This window comes from Microcaecilia unicolor, chromosome 7 (genome assembly GCF_901765095.1).
Source record: "Microcaecilia unicolor chromosome 7, aMicUni1.1, whole genome shotgun sequence".
In the NCBI taxonomy this organism is placed as follows: Eukaryota; Metazoa; Chordata; class Amphibia; order Gymnophiona; family Siphonopidae; genus Microcaecilia; species Microcaecilia unicolor.
The window spans coordinates 89,498,535-89,524,405 of record NC_044037.1 but is presented as its reverse complement, the minus strand read 5'-3'; the positions used below and the strand labels follow the sequence as shown (position 1 = coordinate 89,524,405).

Below are 25,871 nucleotides of genomic sequence, written 5' to 3'. Positions count from 1 at the left end.
TGGAAAAGAACATGTGCAATAATTCCCTTCTCCTCACCTGCTGGTTTGACATATGATGTGATAATACTCTGTTCTTCAACCCCTAAACTTACACTTGAGGATCAATACCAAAAACTTTTTGATATAATGATGGCTCTAGCCACTCATCTTATGGTATTTCATTGGAAAAATAATTTGCATTTGAACTTTTATGAATTGTGGAGTCATCTTTGTACTATTAGAAACAATGAAGAATCTGCAGCTTTTAAATTTCGTGTCAATTGTCTACTTTTAAGAAGCATTGGGCTCCTTTTGGTCATTACATCAAAACAACAGCATCTCCTTGAGATTAGATGTTTATATTTATACTTAAATTGTCACATTTATCTTATGTAATACATTTTTTTTTTCATTTGTTCTTTGTTGTATGTTATATTGGTTTAAATTTTCTTGAAAACTCAATAAAAATGATTTTTTTTAAAATCTAACTTTTAGCACACACTGATTATCAAACTACTGCGGAACATCTAAGCGTATCCCACGGCAGTGCTTTTTGGTGCAAGGTAGGCACACCCTATAGTGCCTCCCGCCATTTATTATTATTTGTTACATTTGTACCCCACATTTTCCCACCTATTTGCAGGCTCAATGTGACTTACATAGTACAGTAGAGGCTGTTGCCAATTCAGTTGGTAACAGATACAAAGTTATATTGTGATCAGATGAGGTACGTTTGGATCAGGTATCAAGGGGTCAAAGAGGTGAAGATTATAAATTGTCCAGTACGATCTTTAGTTATGCTGTGTTGCTGGGTGCTGGGATTTTATGTTGGATCGTTGGGGTAGGCTTTTTTGAATAGGTGAGTCTTGAGTGATTTTCTGAAGTTTAAGTGGTCATGGATTGTTCTCACTGTGTTTGGGAGTCCGTTCCATAGTTGTGCGCATATGTAGGAGAAGTTGGATACGTAGGTTGTAATGTATTTTAGTCTTTTACAGTTTGGATAATGTAGGTTTAGGTATGATCTTGATGATCTGATTCTGTTTCTGGTTGGTAGATCAATTAGGTCTATCGTAGCCTGGTACTATGCCGTAGATTTAGTAAAAAGGACCCTAAATGTATCATACAGTATCTTCAATCCTGCCCCCTTTTAGCAGGATAAAAAGTGTACCTTGGGTCATTCGTGGAAAGGCAATTTTCAGTCAGAGAAAGTTATAATCAGGCAAATTCCATTGAAAATTGTCCTTTTATGTACATTGTTCTATGCTCACAGTTCAATATTTGAATATGTGATTTAGGGGGTTTCTTCTGAAATGCTACTTTAAATTGCAAACTGTAAAAGGACAAAATTCCGTTTTACAAAGCACACCATCTGATTTGGAGAGATAATTACCTTACTTCTGAAGCAGTGCATATTCCACTGACCCATTTGAACAATCAAGTATGTAAATTAATCCCACTGCAAGCAATCAATTACATGGATAGCCACGATAAATTATTGAACAAAGCAGGTCTCACAGTATAAGCCAGAGTTAAATTAATATATAAACCACTGCCAAGCGCAAAATGTATTTGTTAAATTTATATCCCGCCCTACCAAACAAGGTCTCTCAGTGGTTCATAATAAATAATACAATATGTAACTCATCAGATACGGCCATGATAATTAAAACAGATACAAAAACCACACATATCATCCCGTACCAACCTGCAACCCTATTTTAAAACAAACCTTACTCTGGAATTCTGCTAGTTTTGCTAGACTTTCATAAAACAAATTGGCTTTAAGGTATTGAACATCCTGGAAATGTCATCAAAATTAAGGGCAGGTTTTAATACTACCTACAGTAGACTATTAAAATGCAAAATGGAGTGGAATCTCACATTTCAGTCCAGAACCTCTCTCATGTTCCTCCTGTCCATAGGACTAGAAGAGGTGGCATGCATGTATTCCTGAAAACCTGACTGGCTGGAGTGCCTCCAGGACCAGGTTTGGGACCACTGAGTTACTACATAAATGTAAGGGGGCTTGCAGAGGAGGAAATGCATGGGCAGGGTATATAACTCACATAAATGGCTATTAATTATATAAGATTGTTGGAAAACATACAATCCTAGATTTTAACTTCAGTGTATCCAACTGTCAGCACTTCATAGATAGATAATATAAATCATTTAAATCATTTAGATAATTCTCATGACTCAAATGACCTCAGCGATGTCCGTTGCCATCATATTTATTGTAATGGCAACGATACAACATCAGACATCCTCATCGGTCCACTATTCAATAGTTCAAAACTTCTATTTTTAATTTTTAAATTCAACTTAGCTTTCAATTTATCTTTTAAAGTCCATCTGTCTTCAGACACCGGGGGTCAAAGGCCCGACATATGTTTCGCCCGAGACCGAGCTGTCTCAAGGGTCTACCCCTACATACATAGAAACAAAACATATTACTCCCATGCAGATAACCCCAGCAATCTTCTAAGGGAAAACAACAGGGAGAATATTATTAGAACACTTACCCTATAAGTATTTTAGCGTCAGCTCTGCCCTACAGAATACGAACAAAGATGGCGCCGGCGTTTTTGCTACAGGTTTAAATATCCCTTCCTAATGACGTACATAGCTCCTCCCCCTCCATTCTTATTGGATGGAAACTACACCAGCGATGCCCAATCAAGCTCGCTATTCAAACCATTGGGATGGACTGGGATGGGCAGGGTATATGGCAGGTCCCACATTTATGCACGTAACTTACAGAAGACTGCATGTAATATGCTAAAATGCTGCATTTAGGCATGCACATTTATGCCTGTTCTTGACATGGCATAAGTGAGTGCATACATGCCAACTAGAATTCTACAATAGAATCTGAGCATCCCCATAGTGCACTGTAAAATCCACCACTGCATGGAAATGGAGCCTATGATCTATTTTGCATTTAGCGCACACCTTTTCAGTAGCAGTTACATTCAGGTACAATAAAGTATTTCCTTGGTCCCAAATTACAATTTAAGTCTGTACCTGAGGTAATGGCGAGTTAAGTGACTTGCCCAAGATCACAAACAGCATCAGCGGAATTTTAACACTGACTTTGCTGGTTCTCAGCCGACTCCTCTGTCTGCTCCTCCCCTTCTGTATCTTCTGCATGAACAGCAGATTGTTTAATATGAGCAATTAAGCTGCAACCTGTGCTATCACTATACTGTGCAGTATTTCAAACGCATACACATTAAGCAGAGGAACCCTCTAAGAAATCTTTATCCAGTCATTATTTTTAAAATTCTTGGAACTGTTTCCTGTGATTCCTCTGAACTTCTAGAAACAGCTCACATTGAATAACTCAAGTAGAATGGGATCAGATTGTTGTAAATGAGATCACATACTGCATGAGCCAAACATTTTATGAAATGTCAAAGAGCCAGCTCTAAAGAGGAGACTCCTGAGTCACACACAGCCCTAACAACAAAACGGGAGGACCTCTCTTATAGGGAAACTCCATATTACCATGGGTAAGACCAAATTCTTCTGCTGTCTTTTGGAGGTAAGGTGTAAATGTTAGTCTGTACACCACTTTGATAGTTTTCAGGCTTGCTAATGGTATATAAGAAATTACAATAAATAAAATAGTAATTTAGCGAATACTGAACAAATGAAAAGAAATGCAGGCTGCAAACTTCTCATGCCTTCCGAGTCTTTCAAAAAACTGGAACCGACAGCAAGCTTGAACAGACTGAAATTCTGTGATCCATAGGCTAAGCAGTAGACCTAGATTCCATTTCCATCTTAGGGCCAGGTCCTGGAAGCATGGCTGAACCACTTTCTGGAAAAGGGAAGGGAGGCAGCAATATCATAATGGATGAAGGAGAGAAAGGCTGCTCCCATGACGACAACTACAAGTTAGTCGAAGAACAGCAGTGAAAGAGATCTAAAGGGAATCTGTAACCTATTTTGAGCCACAGTAGAACATCACTGTATGGGGAACATGGAGAAAATGAAACAGGAAATATTGATTGATGGCTCCTCAAAAAGAAAATCTAGAAGGAGAGAACAAGGAAACAGGTGGAATAAGGAATAAAGGAGATAGGCCTCAAATTATGAGGAACAGACTTTAATCGTTTCCTTAGTTCACTGTCCTGCATGCAAAACTCCAAGGAGACCAATGTTCTAGATCTACCACAAGCAGCCCCTCCCCATCTCTATCTTGAAGGCCTCATTTTGGGATAAATATAATTCCTATGTCTGCTTCTGTAGATGGAGCATTTCAAGACATTCTCGCAGAGTGGCTGCCAACCCTGGCTGCACTCACATCACTTAGATAAATGCAGCCCAGACGGGAAATGAATCCAAGCAAATTAAGAAAACAATTCCTTTCATTGTTTTTGCTTAAATGACATATAGCTTGTGCTTTTCTGTGGAACTCAGCAAGCTAAAAAAAAAACAAAACCCACAACTCATTTATCCAGCTTCTATTTTTATATTCTAAGTGTTCACCTGAAGGTTTGGCAAATTCTCAGCAATCCTAGCCCCAAACAATGCTCCTGTTCATAAGCTTTTCTTTTATGCTTTGTTCTCGCATCAAGACTGCCTTCTCCCCTCTAACCCCACTGACGCTGAATTAGTTCTTCATACATGACTGCTGATAAACCGGTGGTGCCTTCTCTTCCTGGCAAAATTCTAATGTGCCTCAAGCCGAACAACCCCTTCTGACAATACTATCAATTCCTAAATGTGTATTACTGGGATACTGCAGAGGGTATGGAAGGTGCATCTTCGCTTAAACAATGTAAGGAATACTTCATAGGGAAAGTTCTAAGGTACATTCTGTAGTGGAATGGTCCACAGAAAAGCATTCTTTCTAGGATATGGTTTAAGGGGAGCAGTGTCCTAGTATGTTTTAGAAGTCAGGCCCAAGGCTCAAGACAGGATTGAGCACTGGAGTAGAGGAGTAGTCTAATGGTTAGTCTAAAGGCCTAAGAACCAAGGAAACTGGGCTTGATTCCCACTACAGCTCCTTGTGATTCTGGGCAAATCACTTAACCCTCCGTTGCACAGGTACAAAATAAGTACTTGTATATAATATGTAAACCACTTTGATTGTTAACCACAGAAAGACAGTATATCAAATTAGCACACGTGAACAGTCAAAATGACAACTTACCACTTCATGTTCACTAATTCCTGCACTAACACAGATCACGTAACACCGCCTCCATGCTGTTAATGCACAGTAAATACATTCCAGCCGCTATTCAAAGTGATTTAGACTGTCGCTAACTGGTTAAATCGCTTGGTCAAGGATAGCCACTAAATTTTAGTGACACTTAACCAGCTAAGTGCCGCTGAAATTTGCGGTTAGCTCTTAACTCAATGCCGGCTATGTTGGGGGTGTTCTGGGGGCTTTGATCCTAGTGGCCTGGGTTCGATTCCCACTGCAGCTCCTTCTGACCTTGGGCAAAATTGCCTGGGCCCGGGTCCAGGCCTCCAAGGAGGCCCAGCACCAGGGTCTCTCTCTCTCTCTCTCTCCTACTCCTGATGGGACCCGGGTGATCGCGTCCCGACAGGAGCAGGAGAGAGAACACCCCAAAGCTGGGCCCCCCTTGGAGGCTGGAGAGGAGCAGACATAGCAGGCTGGTGGGGGGGGGGGTCCCTGCCAACAGAAGAGATCTTCCTCTAGTGCTGCTCTTCTTCACAATCTTCTGCATTGCCTTTCAAGCAGCTGATTTTCCCCTCAGGCCGTGCATGCTCAGTTTTGAAACCGAGCATGCACGACCTGGGGGAAAAAGCAGCCGCAGGGGCAGGCCATGCGGCATAGTGAAGAAGAGCAGTGCTGGAGGAAGACTCTTCTGCTGGTGGGGCCTTGGGATTCCTGCCAGCCAAAGTATTTACAGTTGTGGTGGGGGCGGCAGCAGCAACAGTGACAATCCTTGGGGGGGGGGCGGCAGTGGCGATCCTGGGGTGGGGGGGGGGGCGGGACTGGTGGCGGCCCCAGTCCTGGGTGGTTAAATAGCCTTAAGCCAGCTAAGTGCAAATATAACAGAGCAAGATAACCAGTATCTCAGCTAAATATTGGCACTTAGTGGCTAGCCTGGTCACCAGCTATGTTATGCAACATAGCCAGTTCTGGCTGACCAGCTAAGATTAGCAGCCAGATAGACCTGTGTAAATAGCAGGTCTATCTTTGGCTGCTATAACTTAGCCAGTCAGCCAATGAATATTGGCTAAACCGGCTATGTTCATAGCAGACAAAAAAAACCATGAAATTCAAGTGTCAGTCGCTGGATACAGCCCAGTATTGAATCTCCAGGTTCACCACCAACTGCAGGAGTTATCCAGGCTGCCTCCCGCGGTCTGAATATCAGCCCCATTGTCTCTAAGGAGTCCTTTTACTAAGCTGCCCTTATGTAGTTCTTTCCAACATGAAAAGGCTATTTTTAACATAGCTGGAAAAAATGTGGTTTTTCAATTCTTTTCACTAATGGCTATGCTCTAATGTTCTAAATCTTCAATTGGAGGGTGAGTTTCCTCAAAGGACAATACCAAATCATATATTTAGGAAAACTCCATATATAGTAAGCAAACCCAGTATGAAAGGAAAAATGACTTCTACTAAAGGAGGAAAAAGCCTCAAGAAGCTCCTATCCATACACAGCTGTGTTAAGGAAGTTGGGACTGCTTCATCATAGGCAAAAAAACCTCCTGTTTTATGATATACAGCGTACTAAAGCTAGTGCCAAAAAGTTCAAGTGACACAGATTTCAAAAATTTTTAAAGGTAATCAATAGAAATAAAACAAAATAAAACACGGAAAAGAAAATAAGATAATACCTTCTTTTCCTTGTTTTATTTTGTTTTATTTCTATTGATTACCTTTAAAAGAGAACTAACACGGCTACCTCACCTCTCTACTCAAAAATTGTTAAATAATCACTTAGCTTGGCTGTTGAATCTCGCCGTTCTTCTTTCACTTCTTTCCAATTATCTCAGATTATTCAATGACCGTGGTCAACATTGGCCACCGTTTCACCAATGCTGCGTCAGAACCACCAGTCAAAATGTCATAGTCCGTTCAGTGTGCCAACGGTTGCAAGAAGGGCTCTAATGTTGCCATTTGCATAGGACCATTAATAAAAATTACTGCAGGGTCCCTATTTTGTAGGCAGTAAAGGGCTTCTATGTTATCTGTGCACTAACCAGTTAGCATGCAGTAACGCAGATGCAGAAACTGGTTAGCGAAGGAATACCCACTTTCCGCCCCTGACACACCCACTTTCTGCCCCCCTGACATGCCCCCTCAAAAATACAAATATTTAGTGTATGATTAGGGCACGCACATGGCAAAACTAACATGGAACAATTTAACGCGTGACAAGGGGAAGCCACACAAAGGGTAGAGGTGCACTGGTTCCCTATGTAGAAACAATCGGAGCAAAAAAGGAGTAGGGAAAGTTGGCTCTTCTCAAACAATGAAGGAGATGTGTAGGTGGATAAGAGTCTTTATTGCAAAACATCAAAATTGACTCGACACAGCAGCTGTGTTTCGGCGCCTAAGCGCCTGCTTCAGGAGTCTTATGATGTAATGCTGATACTAAAAAGAAATATTCTTATCAAAACTTTGTACACAAAGGGGTGACAACATAATCCAGAATCAAGAAGAAAATCTTCGTGTACTGCCAAAGTGGTCTCTGTGAAGTATCAAGCTGAGGCAGGTGCTTAGTTATTGCACAGGAAATTTTACTGCATTTTAGTAAAAGGGTTCCTTGAGGTGCTATCCGTAGAATCCAGCATGGAGTATAAACAGAAATTAACTAGCAGAAAGCACAAAAATTCAAGTTCAGGATTACTGGGCCATTTCTCACCAGGACATTACAAGAGGTTTCAGTGAAAGAGAAAACATGATTTAATGCCACATTTTCTTTTCACCTAACCCTGCAAGACATAATCCGATTTTACACAAAAGATGTTTGAAATAATCTTAGAAATACATTTCTTTCCTGCTGTGGTATCTGCCATGACCCCAGCATTAAGACAGTCCTTGTGGCAATCAAAGTGAATTTTCCTCTTTGTAGTTTTAAGTGTTGTCTACACCACATGACAAAATTTAAAGGTATTATCTACAAGGGTGGGGCAATAAGAGAAGCCTGCTATAATAGCGTGCCTGCCTAAGGTGCTAAACTGGATATTAAAGAGGATCTATTTAAAGCATTTAAAAAGCAATGACATTAAATGTTATAATGGACAGGTACTATGAAGTCATGTACACAGTGTGTTTTTATTAGCAAAAAAGGTGCCCGTACTCAAATGCTAAGGCCACTCTTCAGGGGTGAGGTGATCGCTGAGGGACCCATCCCACAATAGCCAGGCCCTCTGCAACCAGTCACAGAATCTACGACAAGGCAGAATTGGTGTGTAGAGCCTGAGCTCTTTCATTAAAACTTGGGTTCCATGGGTCAATTTTAGCAGACAGTGGAAAAGGTGCCGGTACTCAGTACCCCCAAGTACCCCCTAATAAAGCCCTGCATGTACATGTTTGAAACAGTGCTCCAAAGAGAGCAAAGTTTTCATTTAGGATTAGATTCTGTCCTCCCCCTGCACATAATATTAATCCCACTCTGCTCTGCTCAGAGACACCTAGCTGTAATAACCCACCTTGGTGTAGGCAAGGGTAAGGTCAGAGACCAAATCGAACTGTATGACTCCAGATGGAGCAGGGGTGTTGTCATGGGTGGGCCTGGATAAACCATGCTCCAACCACACTGGAGTCAATTCTACCTAGTCAACAACAGTGACATGGTCCAAGGGGACTGGTGGTGATATCAACATCCATATTGCCTAGTGCCCACTCATGTTAACCTCAGGCCCCACCAGAAAATCAGTCTTGACAACATCCCTGAAGGTTAAATTCATTTATTCATATGTTTATATAGCTCAGACAAGGCATTCCATATACAAGAGGTTTATGTGCACATCAATGCTGTACGAGAGAAAGACTGTCTGTGGGGCAAATCTATAACTTGGCGTCAATGTAGGCAAGTAAAAGAGGGGTGGATTCAGGAGTCTTGAGAGAGTCAGCCTCGGGTATCTCAACAGTAACTGGAGGCTGCGCTTTTTGCTTTTTGACTTTGATAAGAATCTATTCCAAACTCATCTCAGTACAAAGTTTGGCAGCCTCCAATTACTTTTGACATAGCCGAGGCTGACTCTCGCAAGACTCCTGATAGAGGGAAAAGTGCCGAAACACGGCACTGTGTCAAGTCGATTCAAACTTTTGAGATTTATTGTCCACTATCAAACTTTTTTGAGCCAACAGTTAAGTCCTTGTGTTGGATGTTCCATCGAATGCCCTACTCCACCCCTCTTGTGACATTTCGTAGTGGTGTTTTTGTTCCTCCACCTTGTGTGGCCTTTTCAGTCAAGATGCAGGCGCCACATTGAGGCACGCTTAGTTCCAATTCTCTAAAAGTACTTAGGCACCTAAGCTGTTAAAGAATACTAGCATAAAGCAGAACTGGCGTGCCACAATGTAGGTGCGCCCACTTATGACAGATCACTGGCTGGAGTAAACTGGTGTGCCTATTGTGCCATGCATCACACACACAACTGAAAGTGTTCTATGAGCTGTGCACTGCTTGGCGACACATCCATGGCCCACCCACGCTCCACCTACTTTACTCCCCCTTGCAGTTGCACACTAAGTAACTTTGATGCGTCCTTTATAGAATAGCACCTAGCACTTATGTTCCTAAATGCCAATTATTGGCAACACACTGCTACTATTCTATATACTGTGGGATGAATTCTATATATGGCACCAAAAAAATCTCTTTGCTATAAGCTGCGTTTAAAGCTAGGCACAGTTTATAGAACAGCTCTTACACCCAGGAATCATGTCTAACTTTATCTGCAGCCACTTGCATCAAATGAAATGTGGTGCAAATCTTTGCACCTAAATTAGGAGAATTTCCCCCATATTCTATAACTATATGCATTAATTTTAGGAACTCCCCGTTCCACTCATGACCTTCCATTTCCACGCCCCCTTTTTGAACTTGCGCATAAAATGTAGGCACGGATCCCACAACTAAATTTATGCATATATATTCTAATTAAATCTAATTAGTGCCAATAATTGCTTGTTAACAAGTCAATTACCGGTGCTAATTAGCTCATTATTCAATTAAACTGTGTGTGCAAATTGGGTACACATCCAAATTTGTGCATGCAATTTTTGGAAACTTTTATAGAACTGGGTGGCATGTGCACACTTGTGGGGGGGCATTCTATCAATGGGTTAAGATTTTGGTGCTGTAAAAAACTGGCATGCAGGGCTATTCTATAAATGGCGCAGACTGCTCTGCCAAGAAGCACGGCCGCACAGAGACAAAGCCGGGCCCGAAGCAGGGACATCGCCGCCACCCCCTGCTCCCTTACCTTCCTACATCTGCTTTTCCCTTAGTCTGTCACTTTCCTTCTCCTGTGTGACGACTGCTGGGACCCAGGTTAATGCTAAGATGTCGCCGTCATGCTATGACAGCTCCAGACCTCCTGGAAAATTCTGCACGTTAAAGGTAGAGGTTCCTTTCTATGTATTGCTCAAAAAAATAAGAAGTAAAACTCTATCTCCTACCTTTGGGTGTCCAGCATCTCTTCTCCCCCTCTATTCCCCACTCACTTATCTGAGCTCTCTCTTCCTTCAACTCCCTCTCCAGTGCTCCCCCTCTATTCCCCATTCACTTATCTGAGCTCTCTCTTCCTTCAACTCCCTCACCAGTGCAGCATCTTTCTCCCCTCACCCCCGTGTCCTGACACACAGGAGAAGGAGCGAGACAGACAGAGGGAGCAGAACCTTCTGAATGCCTTCGGAAGCCTTGCTGGCACTAGGCCTCCCTTGGAAGCCGGGCCCAGGGAATCTTGAGAGGGGTCTCAGCAGCCCTGCTGAGATGTCAACGTCATGCTATGACAGCTCCAGACCTCCTGGAAAATTCTGCACGTTAAAAGTAGAGGTTCCTTTCTATGTATTGCTTGGAAACAGCTGCGCTTCACTAGGAATGCTCATTTTAATACTAATCAGCTCGTTGTAATACATTTGCATATGATTATCAATGGCTGCTACTGCAAATGGTAAGATTGACATAGAACCCCTTTATGCATTACTCGCTGAATAACGTGAATGCTAAACTGGTTAGAACCAGTCTAAATCAGATGTTGCTAGCACAGTAAGTGTTGTGCATTGGCCCTCAAGTGTTTGTTTATGAAAAAAGCAACACCACTGTCAGGGCCAGATGAAATTTGTACTTAACACATTTAAATCTTGCTTTATCAAGTCAAAGAAGATAGCAGTAATGCATGAAGATACTTTAAAAAAAAAAAAGACCCTCAAATCAGTAAAATGAAAACAAAAAAGTATGAAATGATAAAAATCCAATTATATGAAGTAATCATTTTCAATCATAAAAACAAAATTTGCCTCCTACTGAATCCCTGAAAACCAAAGTACAATAATAAACTTAAAATAGAGAACATTAAAAAAAACATAAAAACAAATTATGCTCTCAATTGCACTGTATAACTTATCTTTTATAATATGAAAACAAAAAGCTAGGCAATAAAATAGAAGTAGCAGCACAAAGAGACCGAGCAAATATAAAAATAATGTACAGGAAGCTAAAAACTCTATTATATCCATTACTGGAAGCTATGTTGAAAAAGCCATGTTTAAGGTTTTTCGAAGTGGCAATAAATCTTTTAACAAGTCCAACTCTCATACCATGGAATTCCATACACCAGACACCAGTGCCAGGCAGACTTCTACAGTCTATGTCCCAGAAACACCAAAGAAAGACCATGATCAAGTATATAATCTCATGTTCATTGTTGATTCAGTCTTGAATTGATAATGAATGTGTCTGTTGGGCAGACTGGATGAACCGTTCAGGTCTTTATCTGCCGTCACTCACTATCAGGCTTATTTTCGAAAGTGATCGCCGGCCATTTCCCGACATAAATCGGGAGATGGCCGGCAATTTCTTAAAAGCAGCGAAAATGGTATAATCGAAAGCTGCTTTTTTGACAGCATCGCTGCATTCCTGTCGCCTCGCCGGTGAAAGTTCAAGGGGGCATGTTGGTGGCTTAGCGAAGGCGGGACATGGGGGGGCATGGGCGTGGCTACCAGATGGAAGACTTTCGCGGATAATGGAACAAAAAAAAGCGGCATTAAGCAGTATTTCGCCGGGTTTACTTGGTCCTTTTATTTTCACGACCAAGCCTCAAAAGGGTGCCCCAACTCACCAGATAACCAGCGGAAGGAATCGGGAATGACCTCCCCGTACTCCCCCAGTGGTCATCAACCCCCTCCCACACTAAAAACACAACTATAAACATATTTTGCCAACCTCTATGCCAGCCTCAAATGCCGTACCCACCTCCATGACAGCAGAATGTGTTGTATCCTCTGACAACCTATGTATGTGCAGGACGTCAGACTCACAGAAACGGCAGCCTGCACGGCCGCATTGCTGATCTGCAAGGGCAGGCTTCTACATGGAATGTTGCTAGTGGAAGAGTAGCCTAGTGGTTAGTGGAGTGGAACATCGAACATTGCTACTATTTGAGATTCCGTTGCTATTTGAGATTCTACATGGAATGTTGCTACTATTTGAGATTCTACATGGAATGTTGCTATTATTGGTGATTCTACATGGAATGTTGCTGAGTGGAGGAGTGGCCTAGTGGTTAGAGCTGCTCCTTGTGATCTTAAGCAAGTCGCTTAACCCTCTATTACCACAGGTAGATTGTGAGCCTTCCTGGGACAGACAAATATCCAGAGTACCTGAATGTAACTCACCTTGAGCTACTACTGAAAAAGGTGTGATCAAAATCTTAATAAATACACTACACCTCACTTTGCAGATCCATATGTAAACATTTAGGAGCTCTTTTACAGAGCAGTGGTAGGGCTACCGAACATGTAGTGAGCTCCAAATCAACACTGCCGCCCGCTTAGCACGCCCACCCAGCATTAATTTCAAAGTTGGAATGCGCTGTTTCCTGCAGTTGAAAATATGTTTCTATTTTCTACCGTGGGGGGGGGGCATTCCTGGCGGTAACTGGCCAGGTAATTGCACAAAATGTCCAAAATCTTAACAGGAAAGAAGGTCGTTTTCGAAAAAGAAAAACACCTCTCCTTTTTTTTTTTTTTCAAAAGTACTGTTTTGAATAAGGTTTTGTGCTTTGGATGTTTTGTTTTTTGGTCCATTTTTGAAAAACAAACAAACAAACGAATAAGTGCAAAACAGAGAAAACTAAGCCATTGGGAAGCAGGAGGAGCCAGCATTTTTTGAAGACTGGTCCCCCAGACATCCCAGGAGAGCAATGGGGAACCCTATGGGGCACTTCTGTGCACTTCATGAAAATGTTCCCAGGTACACATCTCACCTTTGCTCCCTTATCTTGTTCCCTGAGCCCTCCAAAACCCACCCAAAACCTACAGCCCCCCACTGATTACCACTACAATAGCCCTTATGGGTGAAGGGGGTGTAAAGGAATTAAAGGGATATATTTGTATTCTGGGGAATTACATTAACCTGCATTGTATAAGATTTAAGGACATGTGCTCAGGACATAAGGACCATATTTTTACCAATAATGTTTATTTATAATACAGGTAATGCAATAATGTTAGAAGACAGTTTTTATGGATTTTTCACAAGGGAAATGTGCCACTAGATAAATATTGTTAGAAATTCTGAATTATTAATTAGGTTGGCTTAATAGTAACTCACGTTGAGGCTCAGATGAATTGTTTATGCTGCTGGCTGCAGTGGTAAAGAAGCTCTTTTCTCTGCAATTGGATGGTCTTTGATTGAGGTTCAGATGAATTTTTTCTGCTGCCGGCTGGAGCAGAGTGGAGTCCTCGTTGGAAAAAAAAGTCTTCTCGGCAGATCTGTTGAGAATGGAACCTGGCTTGTCTCAGTGAAGGTCCAGAGAGGTTCAGATTGTCCAGCAGGCAAGGTCCATGGAGGAGAGAAGAGAGGAGAGGAAGAAGCATGGCTTATTGAGAATGTTCCAGGGTTTTACAATTTCTTGTTGGACCATAGGATGAAGTCAGGTGGGGTGCATTTGATCCAATGAAAACTCAGGGATAGGTGAAACTGCAGATGGGGCATGTTAACTGGTCACATGTTTAAATTATATCGTAAGAGTTCCTGGCTGGCCATCTGCTGGTAGATGGGATTTCTTTTATCAGATTAGGTGGCTTTTCAGTCTCTGTGATTAAGTGAGTCATTGTCTGTGAGTTTCATCCAATCTTTTTTATTGCTGTCATCAGTGGCGTACCAAGGGGGGGGTTACTTCCTGTTCCGGGGCAGAGCGAGCTGCAGCGAACGAGCAAAGTTAGTAAACTCTCAGCAGGCGCGCTGCGGCACCCCCCACCCCCCAGCGGCATGCACCCGGGGGGGGCTCTTTCGCCGGGGGGGGGGGGGTCCGCGCTGCATCGGGGGGGGCGCTGCACCCGAGGGGCGGGGCGCTGCCCCGGGTGTCTGCCCCCCTAGGAACATTTCTAATGAACATTTTATATTTTTTATTAAACAAGATGTATGAAATGAACTGAAAAAAAATCCAAAAATTGGGAAATATTCTGAAAATCACCCAAAAATGAACTATTTTTTTGAAACTTAAAGAAGTCTTTATTAGACAATACGAAACAATATCAATTCATAAAGAAACAATAACAATCAAGCAATAATAAACTGCTTGAAAATGAAATAAAACATTAAACAGTGAAATACAATACAATGCACATATGCAAAACTTCTTTTTTTTTACCATTATGAAACAAAACCCAAAATGAACTATTTTTTTATTTGCAATCCCTAATGTACATTCACTGTCACCACATACACATTTAGAAGATAATTTCACAAGCGAGTGTCTATAAATAGATATTCTCTGAATACACTTGGTAGTAGTCTATTTTTTTAAAGCAACATAGGTGCCTGCTTTCCTTCACAGAATACTAGCCTAACAGCAAAAACTAAAATGTACCGTATTTTTCGGACTATAAGACGCACCTAGGTTTTAGAGGAGGGAAATAGGAAAAAAAAAATTTTCCTTTTTCCCTCCTCTAAAACCTAGGTGCTCCGGTGCGTCTTGTCCGAGTTTTGGATCGCCCTCCCCTACTTACGCGACGCCATGTTCCCTGGTGGTCTAGTAACGTCGGGGCAGGAAAGAGCCCCCTCTTTCCTGCCCAGCGCGCTGCTCTCCGTGCTCCTGACTGCTTCCTGACGGTCTCGGCGAGATTCAAAATGGCCGCCGAGATTTCACACACATTCTTTTCATCTATACCAACAAAGCAAATCTGAACAGTTCTCCAAGACAAGTCCATGAGGTCAGTTCACACAAGAGAGAGCCTCCTTTGAGTTCCACTTTCAGATTAATGATCACAGGGTTAAATTAAAGAGTAAGGACCGCCACAGGAAAGAAAGAGTCTGCCATTTTCCATCCCCAGTGATGAACCAGGGCATCAGTTTATTCATGAATTCAAGTTTCACAGCAAGAGAGAGGCTGCCTGGGTTAGTGGAGACAGTTCAGTGGTCAATGCATTCAACCCCATATTTACATGGTGTCCGATATTTACACTGCCAGGAGAGGCTCCTGGCTGTTTAAATTGCCTGTCCAGGGCTAACCGGAAATATTCAGCGGTACTAACTGCATTCAGCTGCTGAAAATGTGTGGTTAGTGCCTAACCCAAAACTGGCTATTTTGGGGGTGTTCCAGGAGCACTTGGCTGGTTAAGTGCCAATATTCAGCACTAAACCAGCCAAGGTAACTGTATAAATAGGACTACATAAAAGTCAGTCCTATCTTTATGCAGCTGACAATGGCTGGTTATGCACTGAATATCACGCTTAACCAGCAATGTTTTCACTGAACTCGTATATCCGGAAATCCAATGCAGAAACCCGGATATGGTCCAGCACTGAATTTCTGGGGATCGTCGCCAACTACACATAGGACCCATTGTTGATACAAATGCATTACAACATGTAATTAAGCTTTGGAATTTGTTGCCCGGGAATATGGTAAAAGCAGTTAGCTTAGCAGGGTTTAAAAAAGATTTGGATACATTCAGAAAAGTCCGTAAGCCATTATTAAGATGGATTTGGGAAAATCCACTGCTTTTTTTGAGGACAAGGAATGTAAAATTTGTTTTACACTTTTGGTATATAGCCAGGTACTTCTGGCCTGGATTGGCCACTGCTAGAAACAGGATATTGGGCTTCATGGACCTTTGTTCTGTCCCAATATGGCAAGGCTTATGTTCTTATGTTTGTATGATATCATCAGCATAGCAGTTAGAGCACTGGGCTGGTAACCAGGAAAGCCTGCTTCAAATCCCACTGCTGCTCCTAGTGATCTTGGACAACCCTCTTTTGTCTCAGGTACACACTTTAGGGCCATTTTACTAAGCAAGCGCTTATCACAGCTTGAAATAGCTTAACGCAGGATGCGCTCAGGCACCCTGCAATAAGTTCCAAATCGGCGTTCGCTAATTCAGATGATAATAATTTTTTGTTAGTGGAGGTGTGTCATGGAGTCGAGAGTGGGTGTTCCTGAGCTAATCAGTTAGCACAGCTACATTACCATGAGCTAACTGGTTAGCGAAGGATTACCACACGAGCCCTTACACTTACAAAATAGGTAACTGTTCACGTGTTAATTCTTTTTAACAGCGCACAATAATAGCAACATTAGTGCATGGCCATTAATAGAAAAAATATAAAATCTGCCATTTTTCAGCTGTGATAAAAAATGGCCTTAGAAGGCAGGAAAAACCTGCGTTAAGGGCGCGCTAAGCCATTTTTTACCACAGCTTAGTAAATCAACCCCTTAGATCAGAGGTTTTCAGCTCATGGGGCTTGCATTTGGTCGTTTCTGAGATGGACGTCCTTGGTTTCCATTATCGCCGAAAATCAGAAAAGACCAAGTCTAGGGATGACCATCTCTAGGGACAACATAGATTTCAAGATTTGGACATCCCTGACCGTATTATCGAAATGAAAGATGGATGTCCATCTTGTTTCGATAATACGGGTTTCCCCGCCCCTCCATTGGGACATTTTGCGAGGACGTCCGCAACAAAACTTGGACGTCCCTTTCGATTATGCCCCTCAAGGTAACCACTGGTCAGATTAAGGGGTCCTTTTACTAAGGTGAGCTAATGATTAGTTTGTGTTAAATTATAAGATGCCCATAGGAATATAGTGGACATCTTAGCATTTGGCACATGCTAAATCCATTAGTGCGCCTTAGTAAAAGGACCCCTAAGCGACTTAATGCAGCAAACTGGAATTGTATAACTAGGGCTTGTGAGAAAGAATTAAAGAAAGAAAACGAAAACAGAAGAAAAGGGACTATAAAGGAAGAGAGGAAAAAAGAAAGCATGAAGCAATTTCATGCACTGCATTTAACCCCAACCATTAAAGGAAAAAAAATGTTACAATGCACAAGACAGCTTATCAACCTGTTTTCTCATACCACTCCAAAGTTTCCTATGTCTAGAAGCTAAAGCTTGCCCTGCTTCTTACACCATTCCAAAGTGCTCAGAACCCACCCTCCTTCCCAAATCCTGTGATCTTGACACCATAGGACCATAATAAATTCTTTATCAGTTCACACCCAGCAGTCTCAGACATTCCAACAAATTACAAACATACTCAGCCCCACCTTCAGTGAAGAATCCTGCACTCAGCACAACTCCAACAGTGTGACTCTCTATAGGAGGGACCTCTCAAGTTCCCTTTCCAAGTTTAATCGTTCAAGAATAATAGTCACTGAGCTTCTGCAAAACTTGAATCAGATCAGAGCCAGTGGACCCCTTACTTCAGCAACAATCTCCAATCTTGTCTCTGAACACTGATGTTATCATAAAACTTTATTTAGCAATACAAGGAAAAGCAAAGGACATTGTTCCCTTCTACAAACTCAGCATGCCACAGAAATTCCAAGGGTAGACTAACCCAAAGAGTGAGATTTTCTACCCTAAAGAGTGAAGATTTTTCACGCAGAGTATGTGTGGTATAAATTTAGAATGCCTTAAGTGCAAGTGAAAGAAGTAATATAAAAAAATATTTGCTTCTCTTTCATGCCTCTGAAACAGTTGCATAGCTAGTAGGGCTGTACTGAATATTCGTATTCGATTTCACCCCGAATAGTGCCTCAAATACATTATTTGTACTTGGCTGAATATTGATTTAAATTCAAATACTAATAATCTAGGGCTCTACTGATTTCACATTGCTTCTTTTATTATTTGTTATGTTAAAGCTCAATGGCCATTATTTGTATTCGGTATTCATATTCGTCCAAATAATATTTTTCATTATTCATATTCGACCGAATAATAAAAATGCTATTCGATGTAGCTCTAATAGCTCGACCTTGAATTTGGAGGAGTGACACAAACATAAGAATAGCCAGGGTATGAGGAAACAACAATGAAACTGGCAAGGGATACCGAGCTCTGTGATAACTTCAAAAGAAATACATATGGAGAAATTAGGTCTTACCTGATTCTTTCTATTAGTCCTTCCTACTATTCCAGAACCTGTGGGATAGTTGTGTCCATCAACCAGCAGGTGGAGATAGCGAACTGAAAACTGAGGTGAGACATATCTCTCTTGGCATCCAGTCCAGATCCTCAGTATTTACATAGATAAGCAGTAAGGATAATACTCAGAATAAGTACAACAACCTTAAACAACTCGCTAACCTAACACTAACCAGATAAGCAAACATGTATGGACCTTTCTCATCTCTGGACAACTTGTAGAGAACAAAAGATATGCAGGAAGCACCATGCAAGGTGACAGTCATTATTTGGTTCATTACTTTGCACAGAAACCTCAAGTGGACCTCTGGAATAGTGGGAAGGACTAATGAAAGAAAATTATCAAGTAAGACCTAATTTTGCCCTTCCATTATGCAGCTTCCCACTATTCTTGAAACTCTGGGATATATACAAGCAATCTCTGGAGTCGGTGGGATCCTAGTGCCACTACCCTGAGGACCAAAGTCCCAAAACTTGCTTCTGAGTGCACCGCAACATCTACCCTTGGCCAAGGAGGGAAGACTAACAGTAGATGTATAAAATCAGGATTTATATATCCCAAAAAAGGAAAAGAGAGTAATCAGTATATTTCTACACAAAAATCTCTCATTACAATAAATGGCAAAAAACTATACTTCTGCAAACGACTATAATTCTGTGGAGTGCATTAGATTGTTAGAAAATAGAAAAAATGGGGGAAAAGCCTCTGAATCTGTCCCAGCCTCCAACCCAAACAGTTAATGTTAATAGCAGAGGTTGATAATATTTTCTGGGTGTCTTATCTTCATCGGCATTAAAAAAAACCACAATTCAAGGTGTAGAAAATGCTAAAACTCCACAAAAGAGTTAGGGATCCAAAACAATGTGAAAAGCTTGAAAAACTTAGCTTTCAAAAGCAGGTGCAGATATAAAGCAACATGTAATTCAACGGTCCAACACACCGACTTTGGCCAGAGTTTCACTAGAAGACACAGGGACCACTGAGCAGAAAGCACGTTTGTGTCTGTCTGAATGTTTTGGTTACCCATGCCTTGAGACAGCGTCTTCTAGCGAAACTCTGGCCAAAGTCGATGTGTTGGACCGTTGATTTATGGACAGAGAAGATGGAACATCTAGTGGAGTCATGTATAATTTCGCAGAATGAGGGAACAATAAGTCTGTTTTGTTGAAGTGAATGCAGTGTCTTGACTGGACAGTTCGGTGTGAGAAATCAGGACAGAAACAGAAGCTCTCCAGATGCGCGGATTTTAAATACTAAAAGGAAAAGTTTGAATGTAACACAAAGAGACACAGGTAACCAGTGGGCTTCCTTGAGGAGGGGTGTGAAATGGTCATATTTTCTATGACCAGTGAGCAACTTAACGGCTGTATTTTGGACTATTTGAAAACACTATAGGTCTTTTGATCTTATTCCTTGGTAAAGGGTATTGCAATAATCAAGCTGGGTAATGACTAAGGGGTGAATGAGGATGCTGAGATTACACTGCTAATATGCGTAAGTACTACTTTTTTGTATATACACGTATACAATGAGGCACTCATTTACAGAATTGCCCTTTTATATACTGGTGATTAGCTTTAGACAGTCACACCCTGTCAAGTTACTGATATTGAACTAGCCCAATGAAGGAAGTTTTAAAGTCTAAAAAAAACTAGTCACAAAACTTTTTAGTCCAATAAAAAGGGGTCACCTACTGTTGAGTGGAGGAGTGGCCTAGTGGTTAGGGTGGTGAACTTTGGTCCTGGGGAACTGCGTTTGATTCCCACTTCAGGCACAGGCAGCTCCTTGTGACTCTGGGCAAGTCACTTAACCCTCCATTGCCCCAGGTACAAATAAGTACCTGTATACAATATGTAAGCTGCATTGCGCCTGCCATGAGTGGGAAAGCACAGGGTACAAATGTAACAAAAATAAAATATATCTAAACATGTATGCTGACCTTTATTTCAGCCATGATCAAGAAACTGCACCGAAAGCAGCCACTGAAAGATTACTCTACTCTTCCACAGAGGTTAGAGCTTCTCAGCTTGGAAAAGAGATAGCTGAAAGGAGATATGATTGAGAACTAGAAAATCCTGAGTGATGCAGAATGGGTAAAAGTAAATCAATTGTTTAGTTTTTCAAAAAGTACAAAGACTAGGGGACACTCAATGAAGTTACATGGAAATACTTTTAAAACAAATAGGAGGAAATATTGTTTCACTCAACAAATAGTTAAGCTCTGGAACTCATTTCCAGAGGATGTGGTAACATCAGTTAGTGTAACTGGGTTTAAAAAAGGTTTGGACAAGTTCCTGGAGAAAAAGTCCTAGTCTGTTATTGAGATGGACATGGAGGAAGCCACTGCTTGCATTGGGTTTGGTAGCATGAGATGTTGCTACTATTTGGGTTTCTGCCAGGTACTTGTGACCTGGATTGACCACTGTTGGAAACATGATACTGGGCTAGATGGACCATTGATCTGATCCAGTATGGCTACTCTTATGTTCTTAAAAGTGTCACTATCCTATGCCCATGTAGTGTTTATACCTAAAAATGAAAAGAAATATACCCAGCACAATATTCTAGTGTCTAGATTTAGCAGAAGTTGAGCTCCTGCATTTCTGTCTACCGTCTCAGAGTAACTGCCCTGGGTGCTGTTAAGGTGAGTTTTGTCCTTATGGTATCTTGCAATTTACAGTGTAGCATTTGCTGAGATTTTCTACTGGGATCTAGCTTAGAAAAATAAGAAAAGAAAATGCAGGTTATATCTCTATAGGATATATTTACAGCTCTCCAGTATCTGAACTTTTAAGAATGTTTGCACTGCACTAGCCCAGTGGAAATGCTATACACTGTTATGTGGAAGATCCAGGTTTGGTTCGCAGGATCACCTGTTGCTGCCTGTGCTGACTGGGTCTAGAGGTATTGCAGAGGTACAATTTGCAGGCCCTGGGAAGAGGGAGTCCCAATCATTGCCAAATGGTAACACCTACTGGCTGGAATTAGGCTCTACACATACCAAGTTCCAGAGGGAATGACAACCTATGACTCCCAGCCAAGGCCACTCTTTGCAGTTTTTGGTTTAGGCAATGTTATAAATGGGATGGGACTTGATATACTGCCTTTATGTGGTTACAATCAAAACAGTTTATACATTATATACAAAATAGTGAAAATACCCTGGATTGCTACAAAAGATGATCTGCTGGTGCTACTGCCTAAAACGTCCCAGTTCCAATTGAGCTGGAAGCCCAAAGCAGCAATAGGAAACTGCCAGGCCAAAAATAACATTTAAAACAAAAAACAACAACAATCCTTTAATTTACTAAACCTGTATGCATCAAATCCAGAATGATTTAGGTGCAGGGCTCTATTCAACATACAGTAGTTTAGAACTGGCTCCTACTCACCCATGTCAATTTACCATTCTTTTTGTGCCTTTCTGTGCCTGACAGATAATTAAAATCCTACTACGTATTTCTCATTAGCAAAAGTAACTTTTGAAATAAAAATTAATCAACTTTGCAATATGGCAGGGGTGGGCAACCTCGGTCCTCGAGGGCCGCAACACAGTTGGCTTTTCAGGATTTCCCCAATGACTATGCTTGAGATCTATTTGCATACAATGAGGCAGTGCATGCAAATAGATCTCATGCATAGTCATTGGGGAAATCCTGAAATTCTGACTGAGTTGCAACCATTGAAGACCGAGGTTGCTTACCCTTATAAGATCATTATGTAGGATAAACTCGAGAGAGACATCATATAAAGACTGTCCCTGATGCAGTTCCAAAACATGATAGTATAGTATATCACTCCACAACAGGCAAGAGTAGATTTTTTTATATTTTTTAAAAACTGGATTATTACAAATAGCAATAGATAATAGTATAGTCCAGTTTGAATTTTCTTTAAGCCCTCTTAATCTTTAAGTATAGTAGAATCCTTTTTACACAAGCACAATTTATAACACAGATACTTCAACATCAGAAGTTAATCATATATATTTTTTCAGAACCTCAGTGATGTAAATCGCTATCCTTTAGATAGAATCGATTTTAGTAACATCAAACTCTTCACTGGTTCTTTTATTTTTCTTTTAGGTTCCAAAACATGACCCATGTCAGTCGGTCATTTAATGTTGAATAAAGATTGAAGAAAGAAGAAATCGCCTTCACTGGTATACAAATTGGATTCACCCCCCAATATGGCAAGGCTAACTGGCCATGTAGAACCACATAAACAGCAGTCCGAACTTTGCCTGAAGTACCGCAAAACTGCAGCTAGAGGTTGCAGCAGCCACTTTGAAATGGGAGCCATAATGGGAAGGAGCAAGTAGGCATAATCCTGCCCTTTCTCCTCCAGACCACCAAGCAAGGTAGGCCTGGGGGGCCAGACAAGGGCCGACTATTAGGCCACCTGAGGCGGGGGCCTCAGGTGGCACTCATCAGGAGCGGCACCTCAGATGGGGTGGCACCCCCCCTTCACAGCGTTTTTCCTCACGGTGATGTTCCAAACCTGGCAGCAGCAGTGATTTCCATACGCTGCCCTGCCACCACCAGCACCAGTCTCTTCCCTTTACTACCGCAGTAAATAAAATGTCACAAAGGGGGGGCAGTATCTCAGCACAGGGGGGGGGGGGGGCAGCATATTTGCTCCGCCTCAGGCAGCATCTTGCCTTGGGCCGGCCCTGGGGCCAGATGCTTTTCCAGGGGACTGGGAGGGAGGGAGAAGGGACTGGAATCAGGGGAAGGTCAGATGCTCTTCTGGATAGGTGAGAGGGAGGAGGAATCAGAATTGGGGGGGGGGGGGGTCAGATACTGATAGCTGATGTAAGGGGTTTGCTGCTGCGGTATGCTAAATCATCTTGCAGTTTAGACTCTTCCCAGCATATTTGCTGAGGCATGCATCAGCTCCAATTCTTTTTTCTCAAACGGATTAGTTGAATATGCAGTTAAGTATGCAAATTTTTCCAATTGAGGGGGTAAAATAGTATTAACTCCAATACCTAAAGAAAGCAATGGAAATCCGGAGTCTGTCAGAAATTATAGGCCCATTGCTTCCGCTTCCAATATTGACTAAATTAATGGAGGGTTGTGTTCTGTGACAACTGGAGGATTATCTTGATCATTATGAAATTTTGCATTATTGCCAATCGGGATTTCGTAGGCGATACAGTATGGAAACAGTGATAGGTGCAATTTTAGCATTAGGTAAAACTAGTTTGAGTCAGAGAAAATCTGCAGTTTTAATCCAGTTTGATCTTTCCTACATGTTTGACTTGGTGGACCATAAGTTACTGTTACAACTGCTGAGCAGCTTGGGACTGTATGGAGTGCTTTTGCAGTGGTTTCAGGGATTCTTGTTTCATCGTTCCTACCAAGTCAGGTGCGGGGAAGATGTTTCAGAAGTTTGGATTCCACCCTATGGGGTTCCTCAGGGTTCACCCCTTTCACCGACTTTATTCAATATGGTTTTACAATCTTTGGGGGTTATATTAGAGCAAGCACTGTTTCAAAGTTTTATATATGCGGATGATATCCTGGTGTTGTGTCCGGTCATAAAAGACTGGAATGCCACTCGTGAAAATTTTAAAGTGTGTGGATCTGATTGAATCATGGGTTGTGCAACATAGGCTTAAGATTAATAAAGAAAAGACAAGGTTCCTATGGTTTGGACCTTTGGACCACCCTTTTCGGCATAATACAGTACTTGCAGGATCAGATTATTTTACTTTTGTGACAGAGTCCAAATTATTGGGGATGGCGCAAATTAACTCGGTTGTTAGTAAATCTTTTTATCAACTTAAATAATATAGCTGTATTAGGAAGTATTTTGAAATTTCAGGAGCCCTTTTACAAAGGCATGCCGAAAAATGGCCTGCGGTAGTGTAGACACGTGTTTTGGGCGCGCACAGAATCATTTTTCAGTGCACATGTAAAAAATGCCTTTTTAAAATTTTTTGACGAAAATGGACATGCGGCAAAATGAAAATTGCCGCACGTCCATTTTAGGTCCAAGACCTTACCGCCAGCCGTTGAACTCAGTAAGGTCTCACGCGGTAACCAGGCGGTAATGGTCTACGTGCATAAAATGCTGATTACTGTCCGATTACCGCCCATGCGCCAGAAAATAAAAATATTTTCCGGCGCACGTAGCAGACATATATCAAAACTGAAATTACCGCAAGGGCCACACGGTAGCTGGGTAGTAACTCAAAATTGACCTGCGTTTGACACGCGTAGACGCCTATACGGCTTAGTAAAAGGGCCCCTCAGTTTTTAGACTTGTGGTGCAAATATTAATCTTGTCTTTTCTTGATTATTGTAACCTTATATACGTGGGCTGTACCAAATCCTCTTTAAAAGGCCTGCAAAAGGTCCAGAATGCAGCCGTGCGCTTAATTTATTCCTTGATTAGGTACAAGCCTCTTTTGCCTTATTACTTGAAAGTCCATTGGCTTCTGGTACAGCCTCGGATTTATTTTAACTTGGGCATTACAGTCTATAGTATGCTTCAGGGAGAAGTTCCTTTTTATTTTCTTGATGTGATGTCTGTATTATTGGGGGGAAAGTCGAACCGCTTAACAGCCCAATGTTTGTTATCTTTTCCATCAGTCAGGAATGTCAGGTATAAAAGAATTGTATCATCTTCTCTTTCTTATCAAGCTCCAGCTTTTTGGAATTCATTGCCCTTGGAGCTGAGGCAAGGTTCTGACTTGCTTAAGTTCAAAATGATGCTTAAGACCTCTTTCTGTTCAATGAATTTGTAGTGGGATCTTCTAATTACGTCTTTCTATTTTATGAATATTATGGTATATTGTATTGTAGTCTGAACATTGTGTTCACTTCTTATTTTGTAACCTGCAGTGAACTGTAATGGTATTAGTGAGCTATAAGTTCCGTATAAAATAAAATAAAAAATACTCTTCAGGGCGTGGGAGGGAAGGAGGGGGTAACAATTGGAGGGTGGGGTCAGACATGGCCATACACCCTTATGTGGGTACAGCTGATATTTAGCTGTGACTCGCACAAGAGCCAACAGCCAGACCCTGTCAGACCTGTATATTCAATGCTGATGCCCAGACATTGCCCGGTACTGAATATCAGGGCCATATTTTACCTGCGGCAGGCAGCATTTATAAAACTGTCAGCTCAATATTGACTGGTATATTTCTTGCAGTGCCAGCAGGAGGAGTTGCTATAGATTTTTTTTTTTGCTTACTGCATGCCTTCTCCTAACCCAAGAGATCTCTGGAACTCTACCAAGCTGAGGATTCCAAGAGTTGCTATCTATTAA

General features: G+C 41.6%; 1 protein-coding gene and 1 long non-coding RNA gene across 2 annotated transcripts in view; both read right to left on the bottom strand.

Annotated features, from left to right (window-relative positions):
- Positions 1–25,871, bottom strand: part of MID2 (midline 2) — a 721,370-nt gene that overhangs the window by 441,971 nt on the left and 253,528 nt on the right. The window lies entirely within an intron of this gene.
- On the bottom strand, positions 6,213–23,873 carry LOC115474125. The gene is made up of 3 exons (XR_003942815.1): positions 23,863–23,873; positions 17,693–17,695; positions 6,213–6,355 (listed from the first exon to the last, which is right to left on the bottom strand). It is a non-coding gene; the product is annotated as an uncharacterized LOC115474125 (long non-coding RNA).